This window comes from Rissa tridactyla, chromosome W, assembly GCF_028500815.1.
Source record: "Rissa tridactyla isolate bRisTri1 chromosome W, bRisTri1.patW.cur.20221130, whole genome shotgun sequence".
Classification (NCBI taxonomy): domain Eukaryota; kingdom Metazoa; phylum Chordata; class Aves; order Charadriiformes; family Laridae; genus Rissa; species Rissa tridactyla.
Window position 1 is genome coordinate 29364814 of NC_071496.1, and position 15963 is coordinate 29380776.

Below are 15963 nucleotides of genomic sequence, written 5' to 3' on the forward strand. Positions count from 1 at the left end.
ACACGATCACGGAACCGCCGCTCCCCGCCGCTCACCGACCGGACCCGGGGCGCCCCAGCCCGCTCCAAGCGTCGACTTCCTGCCCCCTCCCCCGGCAGCTCAGGGTGGGCATGGCTCACATGGCATGGAATACCAGGGAAAATTAACCCTATCCCCGCCAGAACCAGGACACCTTGTCAATGCTGATCTGGGGAGGAGTTGATGATGATTCACTAACTGTAAATGAAGTGGCTAACAGAATGCGACAGTATGAAGACAGTCTCTCTCGTCCCTGTAATAAATAGAATCATGTTTGTTAATCAAATCAGGCTTTCTTAAAGGCTGGTGAAAAATTACAATGTTTCGACTCTTCACATACTTAAATCGCAGGCATCCAGTGTGCTATCTGGTGCACTTTGACACCTCAAGGCCTAAATCACAGGCATCCAGTGTGCTGTCTGGGGCGCTTTGACACCTCAAGGCCTAAATCACAGGCATCTGGTGTGTTTTAACACTTCAAAGGGAAGAGCTAAGTTGTGAGACAAGCTGAAAAGAGTCTCCCCAAGGACACTGATAAAGATGAGGAGCCTTCAGCCCCACGACCACCAGGAGGCGGGACAAGACCGACCCCCTAGCAACACGTCGCTCAGACACAGAATATACCAGGATTGACACATATACGGGAACCAGAAGAGTATATAATCAACTACTTTCGGGAAGTGGGTGTGCGCCGTTGGCGGAGCAAAGACTCCCCGGCCGCCCAGCGCTGTTTTGCTTGCTGCCGCTTGCTTAATAAACTAATTCGATTAATTGGACTGGTTCCTGTCAATTATTGGGCCACAATCTATAACAAATTTGGTGCCGTGACTCGGATAGAGGCAATTTGGCTGTAAACCTCACAGGGGGGGCGCCCCGCTGAGTAAGCGGCCCCTGTTGGGGGTTTTTACACCCAAAACCTCTACCGACGAACTCGAAATTCGGCAGTAAGCAAATAAAAGCCGGCAACCCCGTAAACTTTGTGCACGAAGACCCGAACGAAGACTCAGGAGTGAGTAAGTATAGGCCAGTGATCCGTTCGGTTGGGGTTGGGTATCCTGGAGTGTGCCTGTGTGAGACGTCCACTTGAGGACGAAGCAAGTGCGGACCCCTTAGTAGTGCGGTTCCCATCTCCCGCGAGGGACTGGGCCACGAACAGGGGGAAAAGACTGTGTGTGTGTGTGAAGGCACTCCGGAAGATGGGACAGAAGAAAAGCAAGCCTTCTGATCCCATGGGTGGGTCGGTGCCTAAGGTTAGGTTACCCCAGATACCGCCAGACAGTCCGTTAGGATTAATGATTAAATATTGGGATGATTACCCTTCTAGGCAGGGTAAGGATAAAGCAAAAATGATACGTTATTGTATGGAAGTTTGGGGTGGGAAACAAATTAGAAGTGACCACCTGTATTGGCCCGTTTTTGGGTCCTTTGAAGATTGGATATGCCAGGCTTTACATATTTATGTTAATTCTAAGGAACCCTTTAGCCTGGAGGAGAGTGAATATGCACACTTGTGGATAAGGTCAGAGACTAGAGTAAATCTATATCACTTGAGAGAGAAGAAACAGGGGGGTAGGAAAAAACCCAATTTGTAGCTAAATCATGGACGGACATTAGAAAGAAGCTGGAGAAAGTGGAGGATTGGCAGGATAGGGGTTTGGATGAATTGTTAAGGGAAGCCCAGAAAGTGTATGTCCGCAGGGAGGAGGAAATACATAAGAGACAAGCCAGAATGTTGGTAGCTGCAGTCAGAGAAGGGCAAAGGACGTCAACCCCTGGAAAAGGGTTTGAAGCTCGCCAGATAAGACAGGAGACCCGAAAACCTTTAAGAGGGAGAGAATGGGGAACTGTGGTTTGTTTTTATTGTGGAGGAAAAGGGCATGTTAAAAAAGGACTGCAGAAAGAGAATGATGGATGAGAAAATGTTCAAAGACTAGGGGTGTCAGGGGCTCTATTTGCTGGGAACCTGAGAAAAAAAAACAAAAAACAAAAAACCACCAGAGCCCTTGATAAAACTAAAAGTGGGTCCCCAGCAACAAGAAATTGAGTTCCTAGTGGACTCGGGAGCAGAAAGATCTACCGTTCAAAAATTGCCCCAAGGATGTAAAATATCCTCGGCGACTATACAGGTTATTGGAGCAAAAGGAGAACCTTTTGGAATACCCGTAATAAAGGATGTGTTTTTTGAAACCCATTCTAAGGTAGGGGTGGGGTCCCTGCTACTCATGCCTGAAGCAGACTATAATTTATTGGGCCGAGATTTGATGATTGAATTAGGAATTGGCTTAGAAGTAAAAAATGAAACACTAAAAAAATTAAACTGTGTCCCTTACGAGTAAGAGATGAAGAGAAAATAAATCCTGAAGTCTGGTACACCCCGGAAACAGTAGGTAAGTTAGATATTGAACCCTTTTCAGTAACAATAAGGAACCCAGAAATACCAGTCAGGATAAAACAATACCCCCTTCCTAGAGAAGGGAGGCTAGGTTTGAAACCTGAGATCCAAAGATTACTTGAAAAGGGGTTGCTAGAACCCTGTATGTCTCCTTTTAATACTCCCATCCTGCCTGTAAAAAAAGCCGGATGGAAAATATAGGTTAGTACATGACTTATGAGAAATTAACCAGAGAACAATAGCTAGATTCCCGGTGGTGGCGAATCCACACGCCCTCCTGAGTCAAATAGGGCCCGATAATCAATGGTATAGTGTAATAGATCTGAAGGATGCATTCTGGGCATGCCCTCTCAAAGAAGATTGCCGAGATTACTTTGCTTTTGAATGGGAAGACCCAGATAACCATCGGAAACAACAATTACGGTGGACGGTATTGCCCCAAGGGTTTACCGAATCTCTGAACTTGTTCCGACAAGCCTTAGAACAAATCCTGAAGGGGTGTGAGTTAAGTGAAGGAGTCACACTGGTCCAATATGTGGATGATTTGCTCCTAGCTGGTGATAGCGAAGAAAAAGTGAGGCAGGAAAGTATTAAGTTACTAAATTTTTTGAGTTTACAAGGATTGAAGGTATCAAAATCAAAACTACAATTTGTTGAGAAAGAAGTAAAATATCTGGGACACAGACTAAGCAAGGGAACTAAGAAATTAGACCCCGAAAGGGTGAATGGCATATTGTCATTACCGGCTCCTAGAACTAAAAGACAGGTTAGGCAATTATTAGGTCTCTTTGGCTATTGCAGGCAATGGATTGAGAACTATAGCAAAAAGGTGAAGTTCCTCTATACCAAATTAACTAAGGATGGATTATGGAAATGGTCGGAGGATGATGATAAACAATTAGAGACACTAAAAACTGATTTAGTAAATGCCCCAGTTTTGAGCCTGCCAGATGTAAAGAAACCATTTTATCTATTTATCAGTGTTGATGAAGGGACCGCATTTGGGGTATTAGCACAAGAATGGGCAGGAAGAAAGAAACCTGTGGGATACTTATCTAAACTCCTGGACCCTGTAAGTAGGGGTTGGCCTACCTGCCTTCAAGCGGTAGTAGCCGCAGCCCTTTTGGTAGAGGAAGCCCATAAAATTACCTTTGGAGGAGAATTGAGGGTATTATCACCTCACAACATCAGGGGAATTTTGCAACAAAAAGCTGACAAATGGATAACAGACGCCCGGCTCCTAAAATATGAAGGCATCCTAATCTCCTCTCCCAAACTGGAACTCGAGGTAACAAGCGTGCAGAATCCAGCACAGTTTTTGTATGGGGAGCCGAGTGACAAAATAAATCATGATTGTCTTTACAACATTGAGGAGCAAACGAAAATCAGACCAGATTTAGATGAGGAAGAACTTGGAGAAGGAGAAAAGCTATTTGTAGATGGATCATCCCGGGTAGTTGAAGGAAAGAGAAAATCAGCATTTGCAATCATTGATGGGAAAACATTTAGTGTAATAGAATCAGGACCTCTGAGTCCTAGTTGGTCTGCACAGGCTTGTGAACTATATGCTGTATTAAGAGCCTTGCAACTTTTAAAAGGTAAAATTGGAACCATATATACGGATTCAAAATATGCCTTTGGCGTAGTGCATACTTTTGGAAAAATTTGGGAAGAAAGGGGTTTAATAAATTCTCAAGGAAAAGGATTAATACACCAGGAATTAATAATCCAGGTCTTACAAGCATTACGAGGACCAGCGGGAATAGCCGTAGTACATTTAAAAGGACACCAAAAAGGATTAAGCCCATTAGTCAGAGGAAACAATCTTGCTGATCAAGAAGCAAAAAGAGCGGCATTAACGGTGATCCAGACTAAAAGAACTCGGGAGGACTGTATAACTTGTGGAAAGGAATCAGACGAATTCCCATGTTATGAGTGTTGGAAGGATTTTGGAATCGATGCAGTCCCTTGCAGATGTCTAATTTATGATGAATGTGACAACCCCAAGTATAGCCATTGCCATCTACACGGAAAAATTCACTCAATCCTGAGTTTTACAGTGCAGGAAAAAGATAAGCTGACTCAGATGGGAATCAGGGAGACAGAAAAAGGAAAGTGGAAACTCCCGGATGGCCGGGAAGTTCTCCCAAAACCTCTGGCTTTGAAAATCATGCAAAAATTCCATGAGAACACCCATTGGGGAACTCAGGCGTTAGTGGATCAGTTTGCCACAAAGTATATGTGCATTGGTATATACAATATAGCAAAGAGAATAGTTAGCGAATGTATGACATGCAAAAGGGTCAATAAACATCAGTTACGGGGAAAAAGCCCTGGGGGGAAGGGAACTGGCTCACAGACCATTTGCTAAAATCCAGCTAGACTTCACTGAACTTCCAAAGGTGGGACGATATAAATACTTATTAGTAATCATAGACCACCTAACCCATTTTGTGGAAGCTTTCCCGACAGCTAGAGCCACCGCTCAAACCGTAGTGAAGACTTTGCTGGAAAATATAATCCCTAGGTATGGATCCATTGAGGTAATAGACTCTGATAGGGGCTCCCATTTTGTTTCAAAAATAGCAAGGGAAGCTCTCTCCTCTTTGGGGACAAAATGGGAATATCATACTCCCTGGCATCCACAAAGCTCGGGAAAGGTAGAAAGAGTAAATGGGGAAATAAAGAAACAGCTCACAAAATTGATGTTAGAAACTAAGATGTCATGGGTAAAGTGCCTCCCCTTAGCACTATTGAATACAAGAACACAGCCCCGAACTGATGTAGGAATTTCCCCCTTTGAAATGTTATATGGGATGCCATAGGATTTAGAAATTCCGCAGGACCACCCCCAACTTGAAAATTCACAAATTAGACCTTATATAATTCAACTCATGGCTAGGAGAGTAAAGCTGCGGAATAAGGGCTTAGTAGTACAGAGACCCCCCTTGGATGTAGCCATGCATAACATAAAGCCAGGAGACAAAGTGCTAATCAAATCATGGAAAGAGTCCCCATTAACCCCCTGTTGGGAAGGGTCCTATCTCGTTTTACTCACCACAGAAACAGCCATCCGGACAGCAGAGAGAGGCTGGACTCATGCGAGCCGCGTAAAAGGACCATTAAAAGACTATTCTTGGGAAGTGACAAGCCCGCCTGGAGATCTGAAGATTGCCTTCAGGAGGTTGTAAATGGACACACATATAACTGTGGTACAAGTGAGCAACTACAGCATATCAGTGGAGTACGGTTACGGTGATACAGGGGACATAAGAATCAAGTGTGACATTCTGAGCTGTAACTGTTATCCTTTTTATTTGTTTTATTTGTAAAGGGTGTCGAGAACGGAGGGGGACCCATTGCCGTTACGGGATACCCCCTCGAGGGGTTTGCCAACCTTGTGGGGACAAAGAGCGTGAGCTCACCAAATTGGCTCTAAACATAAAAATATTTAATGGTGAAATCCAGGAGCAATCTAGTGAATGGCGGGAGATATTTGCACGGGGTATTAAACCCGAGTACTATTGCTATCACCCTCGCGAGCCTGCTCCATTTGTAATTGACATTATTAAAGTGTGTTGTCGCAAGACACTTAAAGGGGTTCAGTGCGATTCACCTGAAATGCACAGAAGCAAGCGACTAAAAATTGCATTTATTCTCCTGAAGACTACCCCTGCTGCCGAGAAGATGATACCCCTCGTGGCTTGAAGCAACCGAGTTGACGAGCGAGGCAGAGGAGTACAAAGCTGTGGAGAACAGAACCCAAAGAGTGGGACTGTACAAAGCCACTGGGAGGACTGCCTCAGTGTTAACCAAGGGAATCGCACGAAATGCCCCGGGAGGAGTGATAGCACTGAAAAGGACTGGGTAACTGGAGTGAGTCTTCAAACTAAACTTATTACCCGGCCGGGTTTCCACCCTTCTCGCCACACTCTAATTTTAATTTTACTAAATCTTGTAGGTTTCTTATTGTTTGCACAGCAAGGGGGGTTGTGTGTTGCTCTGGATGAGGAATGCTGCGTATATGCAGATCACACTGGAGTAGTTAGAGACACCATGACAAAACTACGAGAAGGATTAGAAAAAAGAAAGAAAGAAAGAGAAGCACAGCAAAGTTGGTATGAATCCTGGTTCAATTATTCCCCATGGATGACTACGCTATTGTCTACCATCGCGGGACCTATGCTACTATTAATTTTGGGATTAACATTTGGCCCTTGTATATTGAACAGAGTAATTGAAGTTGTAAAGGGCAGACTGGAAGCTGCCCATTTAATGCTTCTCAGGGCTAAATACGAGTCATTAGATCAGGAACCAGCAATAGAAGAAACATTAGCTTTAAGTCACGCTGAACTCCAAAGATTTGATGAACAAAATGGTAAATAAAAAAAAAAAAAAAAAGGGGGGATTGTAATAAATAGAATCATGTTTGTTAATCAAATCAGGCTTTCTTAAAGGCTGGTGAAAACTTACACTGTTTCGACTCTTCACATACTTAAATCGCAGGCATCCAGTGTGCTATCTGGTGCACTTTGATACCTCAAGGCCTAAATCACAGGCATCTGGTGTGCTTTAACACTTCAAAGGGAAGAGCTAAGTTGTGTGATAAGCTGAAAAGAGTCTCCCCAAGGACACTGATAAAGATGAGGAGCCTTCAGCCTCACGACCACCAGGAGGCGGGACAAGACCGACCCCCTAGCAACACGTCGCTCAGACACAGAATATACCAGGATTGACACATATACGGGAACCAGAAGAGTATATAATCAGCTACTTTCGGGAAGCGGGTGTGCGCCGTTGGCGGAGCAAAGACTCCCCGGCCGCCCAGCGCTGTTTTGCTTGCTGCCGCTTGCTTAATAAACTAATTTGATTAATTGGACTGGTTCCTGTCAATTATTGGGCCACAATCTATAACATCCCCTCACTGTAGCAGCTGTGGAAAAGTTGGCTGATAAAACTGAGAAAATGATTGAGAAAAATGAGAAACTGTTTGATAAACTGTTTGATAAACTATCTAGGATGGAGGAGAGATCTTATTCTTCTCCTGCACGGACCCATGTTGCAGCCATTAGGAGAAGACCCCCTCCTATGAGACCGACTCAGAGGAAACAGAACATACTACGAAATATCCTGTGGTTTTGCCTCTGTGACTATGGAAAGGACACGAGTAAGTGGGATAAAAAACCTACCTCAGCCCTACAGGCATGAGTAAGTGAGTTGCAAGGTAACGCAGATAGAAGAACAAATTATTCCAGGAGGACTGCTGCTCCAGTCCGCAGGGGGCGGTTCTCCAGTCCAGGTAGAAACTCATCTGCTAATTACAGACATTAGAGGTGCCCTGCCTCCAGCCAGGAGGAGGAGAGGGAGAACAGAGTTTATTGGACTGTGTGGATTTGATGGCCTGGCACATTAGAGCCACAAAAATATACAGCCCTGGTGGACACTGGTGCACAGTGTACCCTATTGCCATCGAATCATAAAGGGACAGAATCTGTCAGTGTTTCTGGAGTGACAGGTGGGTCTCAAGAACTGACTGTACTGGAGGCTGAAGTGAGCCTAACTGGGAATAAATGGGAGAAGCATCCCATTATCACTGGTCCAGATGCTCTGTGCATCCTTGGCATAGACTTCCTCAAAAGAGGGTATTTCAAAGACCCAAAAGGGTATTGATGGGCTTTTGGTATAGCAGCTGTAGAGACTGATGGCATTACACAGCTGTCTACCTTACCTGGCCTTTCAGATGACCCTTTCATTGTGGGACTGCTGAGGGTTAAAGAACAGCAGGTGCCAATTGCTACTGCCATGGTGCATCAATGACAGTATCACTCTAACCGAGACTCCCTGATTCCCATCCAGAACCTGATTCGTTGGCTGGAGACCCAAGGAGTGATCAGCAAGACTCACTCACCCTTTCACAGCCCAATATGGCCAGTGCGAAAGTCTGATGGAGACTGGAGGCTAACAGTAGGCTATCATGGCCTGAATGAAGTCACACCACCACTGAGTGCTGCTGTGCCAGACATGCTACAACTGCAGTATGAACTGGAGTCAAAGGAAGCCGAGTGGTATGCTACAATTGACATTGCTAATGCATTCTTCTCTATTCCTTTAGCAGCAGAGTGCAGGCCACAGTTTGCTTTCACTTGGAGGGGCGTCCAGTACACCTGGCATCGACTGCCCCAGGGGTGGAAACACAGCCCTACTATTTGCCATGGGGTGATCCAGACTGCACTGGAGAAGGGTGGAGCTCCAGAACACCTGCAATACATTGATGACATCATTGGGTGGGGTAATACAGCAGAAGAAGTTTTCAAGAAAGGTAAGAAAATAATCAAGATCCTTCTGAAAGCAGGTTTTGCTGTAAAAAGAGTAAAGGTCAAGGGACCTGCACGAGACATCCAGTTCTTGGGAATTAAGTGGCAAGATGGGCGTCGCCAGATCCCAATGGATGTGATGAACAAAATAACAGCTATGTCCCCACCTACTAACAAAAAGGAAACACAAGCCTTTTTTAGGTGTTGTGGGTTTCTGGAGACTGCATATTCCAGGTTATAGTCAGATTGTGAGACCTCTCTATGAAGTGACTCGAAAGAAAAATGAGTTTACGTGTGGTCCTGAGCAACGACAGGCCTTTGAGCAAATTAAAGAAGAGATTGTGCATGCAGTAGCCCTTGGACCAGTCCAAACAGGACAGGACATTAAAAATGTGCTCTACACTGCAGCCAGAGACAATGGCCCTACCTGGAGCCTCTGGCAGAAAGCACCAGGGGAGACTCGAGGTCAACCTCTAGGGTTTTGAAGTCGAGGATACAGAGGATCTGAAGCCAACTATACTCCAACTGAGAAAGAAATCTTGGCAGCATATGAAGGAGTTAGAGCTGCTTCAGAGGTAATTGGTACCGAAGCACAGCTCCTCCTGGCACCCCGATTACCAGTGCTGGGCTGGATGTTCAAGGGTAAAGTTCCTTCTACTCATCATGCCACCAATGCTACCTGGACTAAGTGGGTTGCCTTAATCACTCAGCGAGCTCAAATAGGAAACCCAAATCGTCCAGGGATAGTAGAAGTGATCACAACCTGGCCTGAAGGCAAAGACTTCTCAATGCCACCAGAGGAGGTGGTGACTCGTGCTGAGGAAGCCCCACCATATAATGACCTCTCAGATAATGAGAAACAGTATGTTCTGTTCACTGATGGATCTTGTCATATTGTAGGGAAACACAGAAAGTGGAAAGCTGCTGTATGGAGTCCTACACGATGAGTTCCAGAGGCAACTGAAGGAGAAGATGAATCGAGTCAATTTGCAGAGGTAAAAGCCATCCAGCTGGCCTTCAACATTGCTGAATGAGAAAAGTGGCCAATACTCTATCTCTATACTGACTCATGGATGGCGGCAAATGCTCTGTGGGGATGGCTAAAGCAGTGGAAGCAGAGCAACTGGCAGCACAAAGGTAAACCCATCTGGGCTGCTGAATTGTGGCAAGACATTGCTGAGCGGCTAGGGAAACTAGTCGTAAAGGTATGTCATGTAGATGCCCACGTACCCATGAGTCAAGCCACTGAGGAACATAAAAACAATCAGGAAGCGGACCAGGCTGCTAAGATTTTCCAGGCAGATTTGGACTGGGAACATAAAGGTGAACTGTTTTTTAGCTCTGTGGGCCCATGACACTTCAGGTCACCAAGGAAGGGATGCAACATACAAATGGGCTCGTGACCAAGGGGTGGATTTAACCATGGATGCTATTGCGCAGGTTATCCATGACTGTGAAACATGCGCCGAAATCAAACAAGCTAAAAGGTTAAAACCTTTGTGGTATGGGGGACGATGGCTGAAATATAAGTATGGGGAGGCTTGGCAAATCGACTACATCACACTCCCTCAAACACACCAGGGTAAGCGCTATGTGCTTACAATGGTGGAAGCAAGCACCGGATGGTTGGAAACCTATGTCGTACCCCATGCCACTGCCCGGAATACCATCCTGGGCCTTGAAAGGCAAGTCTTGTGGCAACATGATACTCCAGAAAGAATTGAGTCAGACAGTGGGACTCATTTCAAAAATAATCTTATAAGTATTTGGGCAAAAGAACATGGTATTGAGTGGATATATCACATCCCCTATCATGCACTGGCTTCTGGGAAAATTGAGCAATACAATGGACTATTAAAAACCACCCTGAAAGCAATGGGGGGTGGAACCTCTGAAAACTGGGACAAGCCTTTAGCACAAGCTACCTGGTTAGTTAACACCAGGGGATCCATCGATCGAGCTGGTCCTGCTCAATCAGACCTTTTACATAATATAGAAGGGGATAAAGTCCCTGTGGTGCATGAAAGGAATATGTTAGGGAAAACTGTTTGGGTTTCTCCTACTTCAGGCAAAGGCAAACCCATTTGTGGGACTGTTTTTGCTCAAGGGCCTGGATGTACTTGGTGGGTGATGATGGAGAATGGAGAAATTCAGTGTGTACCTCAAGGAAATTTGACCCTTGGTGAGAATACTTAATTGTGAGCTGCATGATGTTAATTGTTATATGATACTAACAGTGTTCTATAAGTGTTTTTCAGGACAACATAGTGGTGATGAGACCTGAGATAGCTTCCTGAAGTGGTGTCCAGCAAAATTCTTCAGGATGGACATACTACCTGTGGACATGGACCACAATGAACTTTACATCATCTTTTCTGCCCTGAGAGTCTGCTATGATAGATGAAAACCTGCAATTCTGAACTAAATGAACTTAATGAACTTTGGTGTATAAAGATAAAATCATAAGTGAGAGATCTATGTATCTATATATATGTATATATTTGATGGAAAAGAAGTGACAGTAATCTGAGCATGACGCAAATGGTATGGAATAAGGGGTGGAATGTCCTGGTTTGAGGTAAAACAGAACCAATTTTCTGATTTGTAGTTTTACTTTATAGCTGAGCCTCTTCTAACTGACCAAAGTCTGAAATTAACAGCATATTGTTCAGACACTGTTCACTCTCAGAGTGATAAGACCTGATTATACCAAGGAATGGTATGCACAGAGGCTCTTGCTTAGACTTATTGCTATAACAACCAAGGTCAGCTCACTTCGCTGTTTTGCCCCGTTAGAGGGTCGGAAGCGGAGAAGCGTAGAGGGGTCCCACCTGCAGGGAGGAGCAGATGGGACAGGTGACCCAAAACTGACCAACAGGGTATTCCATCCCATCTGCATCACCCTCAGTATAAAAGCTGAGGGATCAAAGGGGCAAAGGGGGCTCTGGCTCATTTTTTCTTCAATGGCCGATGTCTGAGGAGGACCCTGTCTGTTTGTCTGCCTTTGATCCTGATCTGAGCATTCCTGATTCTAGTTCCAGAATTCAGCTCCTGTCTGTCACTGACTCCAGTCTGGGACTTTCCCTGTGTCTGCTGGTGACGCGATCGTCATCCTGGGAGCTGGATACGGTTTTGTATATACTGTATGCTTCTTTCCTTTAATTTTTATTATTCTATTATTATTTACTATTTTCTTATTTATTATTATTTTCATTAAAGTAGTTTAGTTCTTTTTCTAAACTCATAAATCTCCTTATCTCTTCCTCTCCTCTCTGAGGAGAGATGGGGGGGGAAGGGCCATCTGTCATTCTGATTGGCCAATCCGGCCAAAACCACGACAACCACGAGACACCCTGTGGTTCTACCTGCATGACCACGGGGAGGACATGAGGAAGTGGGATGGACAACCTACTTGGATCCTGCGGACACGGGTACAGGAGTTGCAAGGAAGGACAACCACAAAAGGGGATCCCTCCAGGAAAAGTGCCGCCCCAGTTTCCAGCGGGCATTTCCCCAGACAGAGCAGAAGGCCTGATCTTGCTTCTGATCCTCCTGAAGGAACTTCCATGTCATTTATGCAAGAAGTGACTAACGGATGCTATGACCAGGATTAGAGGGGCCCTGCCTGCAGACAGGTAGGGGAAAGGGACAAGCGGGTTTATTGGACAGTGTGGATTCAATGGTCTGGCACATCAGACCCACAGGAGTATAAGGCTCTAGTGGACACGGGTGCACAGTGTACTTTAATACCATCAAGCTATAGAGGGGCAGAACCCATTTGTATTTCTGGGGTGACAGGGGGATCCCAAGAGTTGACTGTACTGGAGGCGGAAGTGAGCCTAACTGGGAATGAGTGGCAAAAGCATCCCATTGTGACTGGCCCAGAGGTTCCATGCATCCTTGGTATAGATTTGTTGCGTGAAAGGGGCCAAGCGGTTTTGGCAGAAAGTAAACCCCCTTGTGTTCTAACACTCCTCACCGAGGTGGGAGGCTAGGTGCGGCTAGGTTTAAATTCTGAGTGATGCCCAATTCAGCACTATCAGTCCAATCGCGTTTAATATGTATGAAACTATTACGATTTGGATACACTAATAGTGGACTGCACCTTCAGTCTAGTCATGCTCATGAACTAGCACGGCCACTCTCGAGTCTTTGGTCGCATTCAGTGAGAAACCAAAATGACTAGCTACTTAAACAGTGCAGTTTATTTAAACAACAGATATACAGGTTCTTAGGATTGCCGGTGATAAATACACTGTCTGCAAAGCACGTGCAAATAAAGGTATTGTTAAGTATACAAAACATGCGACAAAGTTATAAACGATACAGCCTGGCTCTAAATGTAGAAAAGAGAGTCTCTAGAGAAATTTCCCCAAGGAAACACTTGGTATAATCGAAGTCTTACCCAAAGGTGTCCCTGTGGCGGGGGGAAGAAAGGCTCAGCCCGTCAACTGGTCCCGGAAGTCAGTGATGGAGTTCTCCTTGACTTGTGCACGTTGGTGTCTTCCCTGATATCCCCCCTCTCTTGGACTATTTTTATACTATTTTTTATCTTCAAGGTGGAGTTTGAGTGACTTTAGCCATAAATACTTTTATTATGATTGGTGTACTCAAGGAGGAGTGGTCGCACCTTGGGGGCGGGTAGCCTCTGGGATGGAGGTGTGTTTTGGAACATTATGATGAGCAAAGTTCGCACAAAGGACAGCATTTCATCAACATTTGATGAAATGTTGGCTCGGGTAGTGTGTAGGCAGCTTATCAGTTCCATAGTACCATCTCGTTCCAAATCTGCTATTCGTCACAAGGCAAGGCCACGGAATGATAACATTTCGTTCCATCCCTCGTGTAGCTTCGCAAGCAACCTTGTACAGGGAATCGCAGATGTTGCATTCTTTGCATGCCAGCTCCAGCTGTTTTCTACCTCTTGATTTTATACTTTTCCTTAATGTGTGAACAATGCTGTTCTTTTGTATTCTTGGCCAATTTAGAAATTATTCCACAAGATTACCTCAGGAGAGGGTATTTTAAGGACCCAAAAGGGTACCGGTGGGCCTTTGGCATAGCTGCCTTGGAGACGGAGGAAGTTAAACAGTTGTCTACCTTGCCTGGTCTCTCAGAGGACCCTTCTGTGGTGGGACTGCTGAAGGTTAAAGAACAGCAGGTGCCAATTGCTACTGCCACAGTGCATCGGTGACAGTATTGCACCAACTGAGACTCCCTGATTCCCATCCAGAACACGATTCATCAGCGAGAAACCCAAGGAGTGATCAGCAAGACTCACTCACCCTTTCACAGCCCAATATGGCCATTGCAAAAATCTAATGGAGAGTGGAGGCTAACTGTAGACTATCGTGGCCTGAATGAAGTCACGCCACCGCTGAGTGCTGCTGTGCCGGACATGCTAGAACTGCAGTACGAACTGGAGTCCAAGGCAGCTAAGTGGTATGCCACGATCGATATAGCGAATGCATTCTTCTCAATCCCTTTGGCAGCAGAGTGCAGGCCACAGTTTGCTTTCACTTGGATGGGCGTCCAATACACCTGGAATGGACTGCCCCAGGGGTGGAAACACAGCCCCACCATTTGCCATGGACTGATCCAGACTGCACTGGAACAGGGTGAAGCTCCAGAACATCTGCAGTACATTGATGACATCATCGTATGGGGAAACACAGCAGAAGAAGTTTTTGAGAAAGGGAGTAAAATAGTCCAAATCCTTCTGAAAGATGGTTTTGCCATAAAATGAAGTAAGGTCAAGGGACCTGCGCAGGAGATCCAGTTTTTAGGAATAAAATGGCAAGATGGACGCTGTCAGATCCCAATGGATGTGATCAACAAAATAGCAGCTATGTCTCCACCAACCAGTAAAAAGGAGACACAAGCTTTCTTAGGCATTGTGGGTTTTTGGAGGGTGCATATCCCAGATTACAGTCTACTTGTAAGCCCTCTGTATCAAGTAACCCGGAAGAAGAATGATTTTAAATGGGGTCCTGAGCAACGACAAGCTTTTGAACAAATCAAACAGGAAATAGTCCATGCAGTGGCCCTGGGGCCAGTCCGGGCAGGACCAGATGTTAAAAATGTGCTCTACACTGCAGCCGGGGAGAACGGCCCTACCTGGAGCCTCTGGCAGAAAGCACCAGGGGAGACCCGAGGTCGACCCCTAGGGTTTTGGAGTCGGGGATGCAGAGGATCCGAAGCCCGCTACACTCCAACAGAAAAAGAGATGTTGGCAGCATATGAAGGGGTTCGAGCTGCTTCGGAAGTGGTTGGTACAGAAGCACAGCTCCTCTTAGCACCTCGACTGCTGGTGCTGGGCTGAATGTTCAAAGAAAGGGTCCCCACCACACATCATGCAACTGATGCTACATGGAGTAAGTGGATTGCACTGATCACACAGCGAACTCGAATGGGAAACCCCAGTCGCCCAGGAATTCTGGAAGTGATCATGGACTGGCCAGAAGGCAAGGATTTTGGAATGTCACCAGAGGAGGAGGTGACGTGTGCAGAAGAGGCCCCACCATATAATAAACTGCCAGAAAATGAGAAGAAATATGCCCTGTTCACTGATGGGTCCTGCCGGATTGTGGGAAAGCATGGAAAGTGGAAGGCTGCTGTGTGGACTCCTGTGTGGAGCTGGATATGGTTTTGTATATATTGTATACTTTTTTTAAAATTTTATTTTATTATTATTTCATTATTTATTATTATTTTCATTAAAGTAGTTTAGTTCTGGAGGGGAGGGGGCTAGAAAAATTAGAAATTTTCAATATGTGGGTTATCCAATTAGACCAGCGAGGACATATTGTAGGTAAAGTTCAAGGTTGTGAAGCTGAATTCTTGGTAGACACAGGAGCCACATTATCCCTTTTGAATTTTACCCTGAGAGGATCTAGGACCACAGATAAAACTTTAATACATGGAGTCACAGGATAGAAAGAGTAGAATTTAAGTAAACCCCTATTAATGCAACTATAGGTAACAAGAGTATATGGGGGCAATTTGTATTAGTGGAGGACTCCTCAGCGTGTCTGTTAGGGAGAGATCTTTTGCAGGCTCTGGATGTAGAATTACACTTGTCTCCTGAAGGAATAGATTTAATCGTCATAAGAGTGGCTGTGGTCACTGAGAGCCCAAATAATGAGCTAAAAATAGTGGAAAAATTGAAATCTGTACCAACAAAGCTGTGGAGTAAAACTAGCACAGATGTAGGATTGCTAGTTTCGGATCAACCTCTGA

At 45.3% G+C, this 15963-nt stretch overlaps 1 long non-coding RNA gene across 2 annotated transcripts; it reads left to right on the plus strand.

Annotated features, from left to right (window-relative positions):
* The first annotated feature begins 809 nt into the window (after positions 1-809).
* LOC128901991 (uncharacterized) lies at positions 810-6107 on the plus strand. 2 transcript variants are annotated; one of them, XR_008463561.1, is made up of 3 exons: positions 810-1031; positions 5447-5622; positions 6077-6107. It is a non-coding gene; the product is annotated as an uncharacterized LOC128901991 (long non-coding RNA). The 2 variants fall into 2 exon arrangements; XR_008463562.1 differs by having other exon boundaries at positions 5474-5622.
* The last annotated feature ends 9856 nt before the right edge of the window (positions 6108-15963 follow it).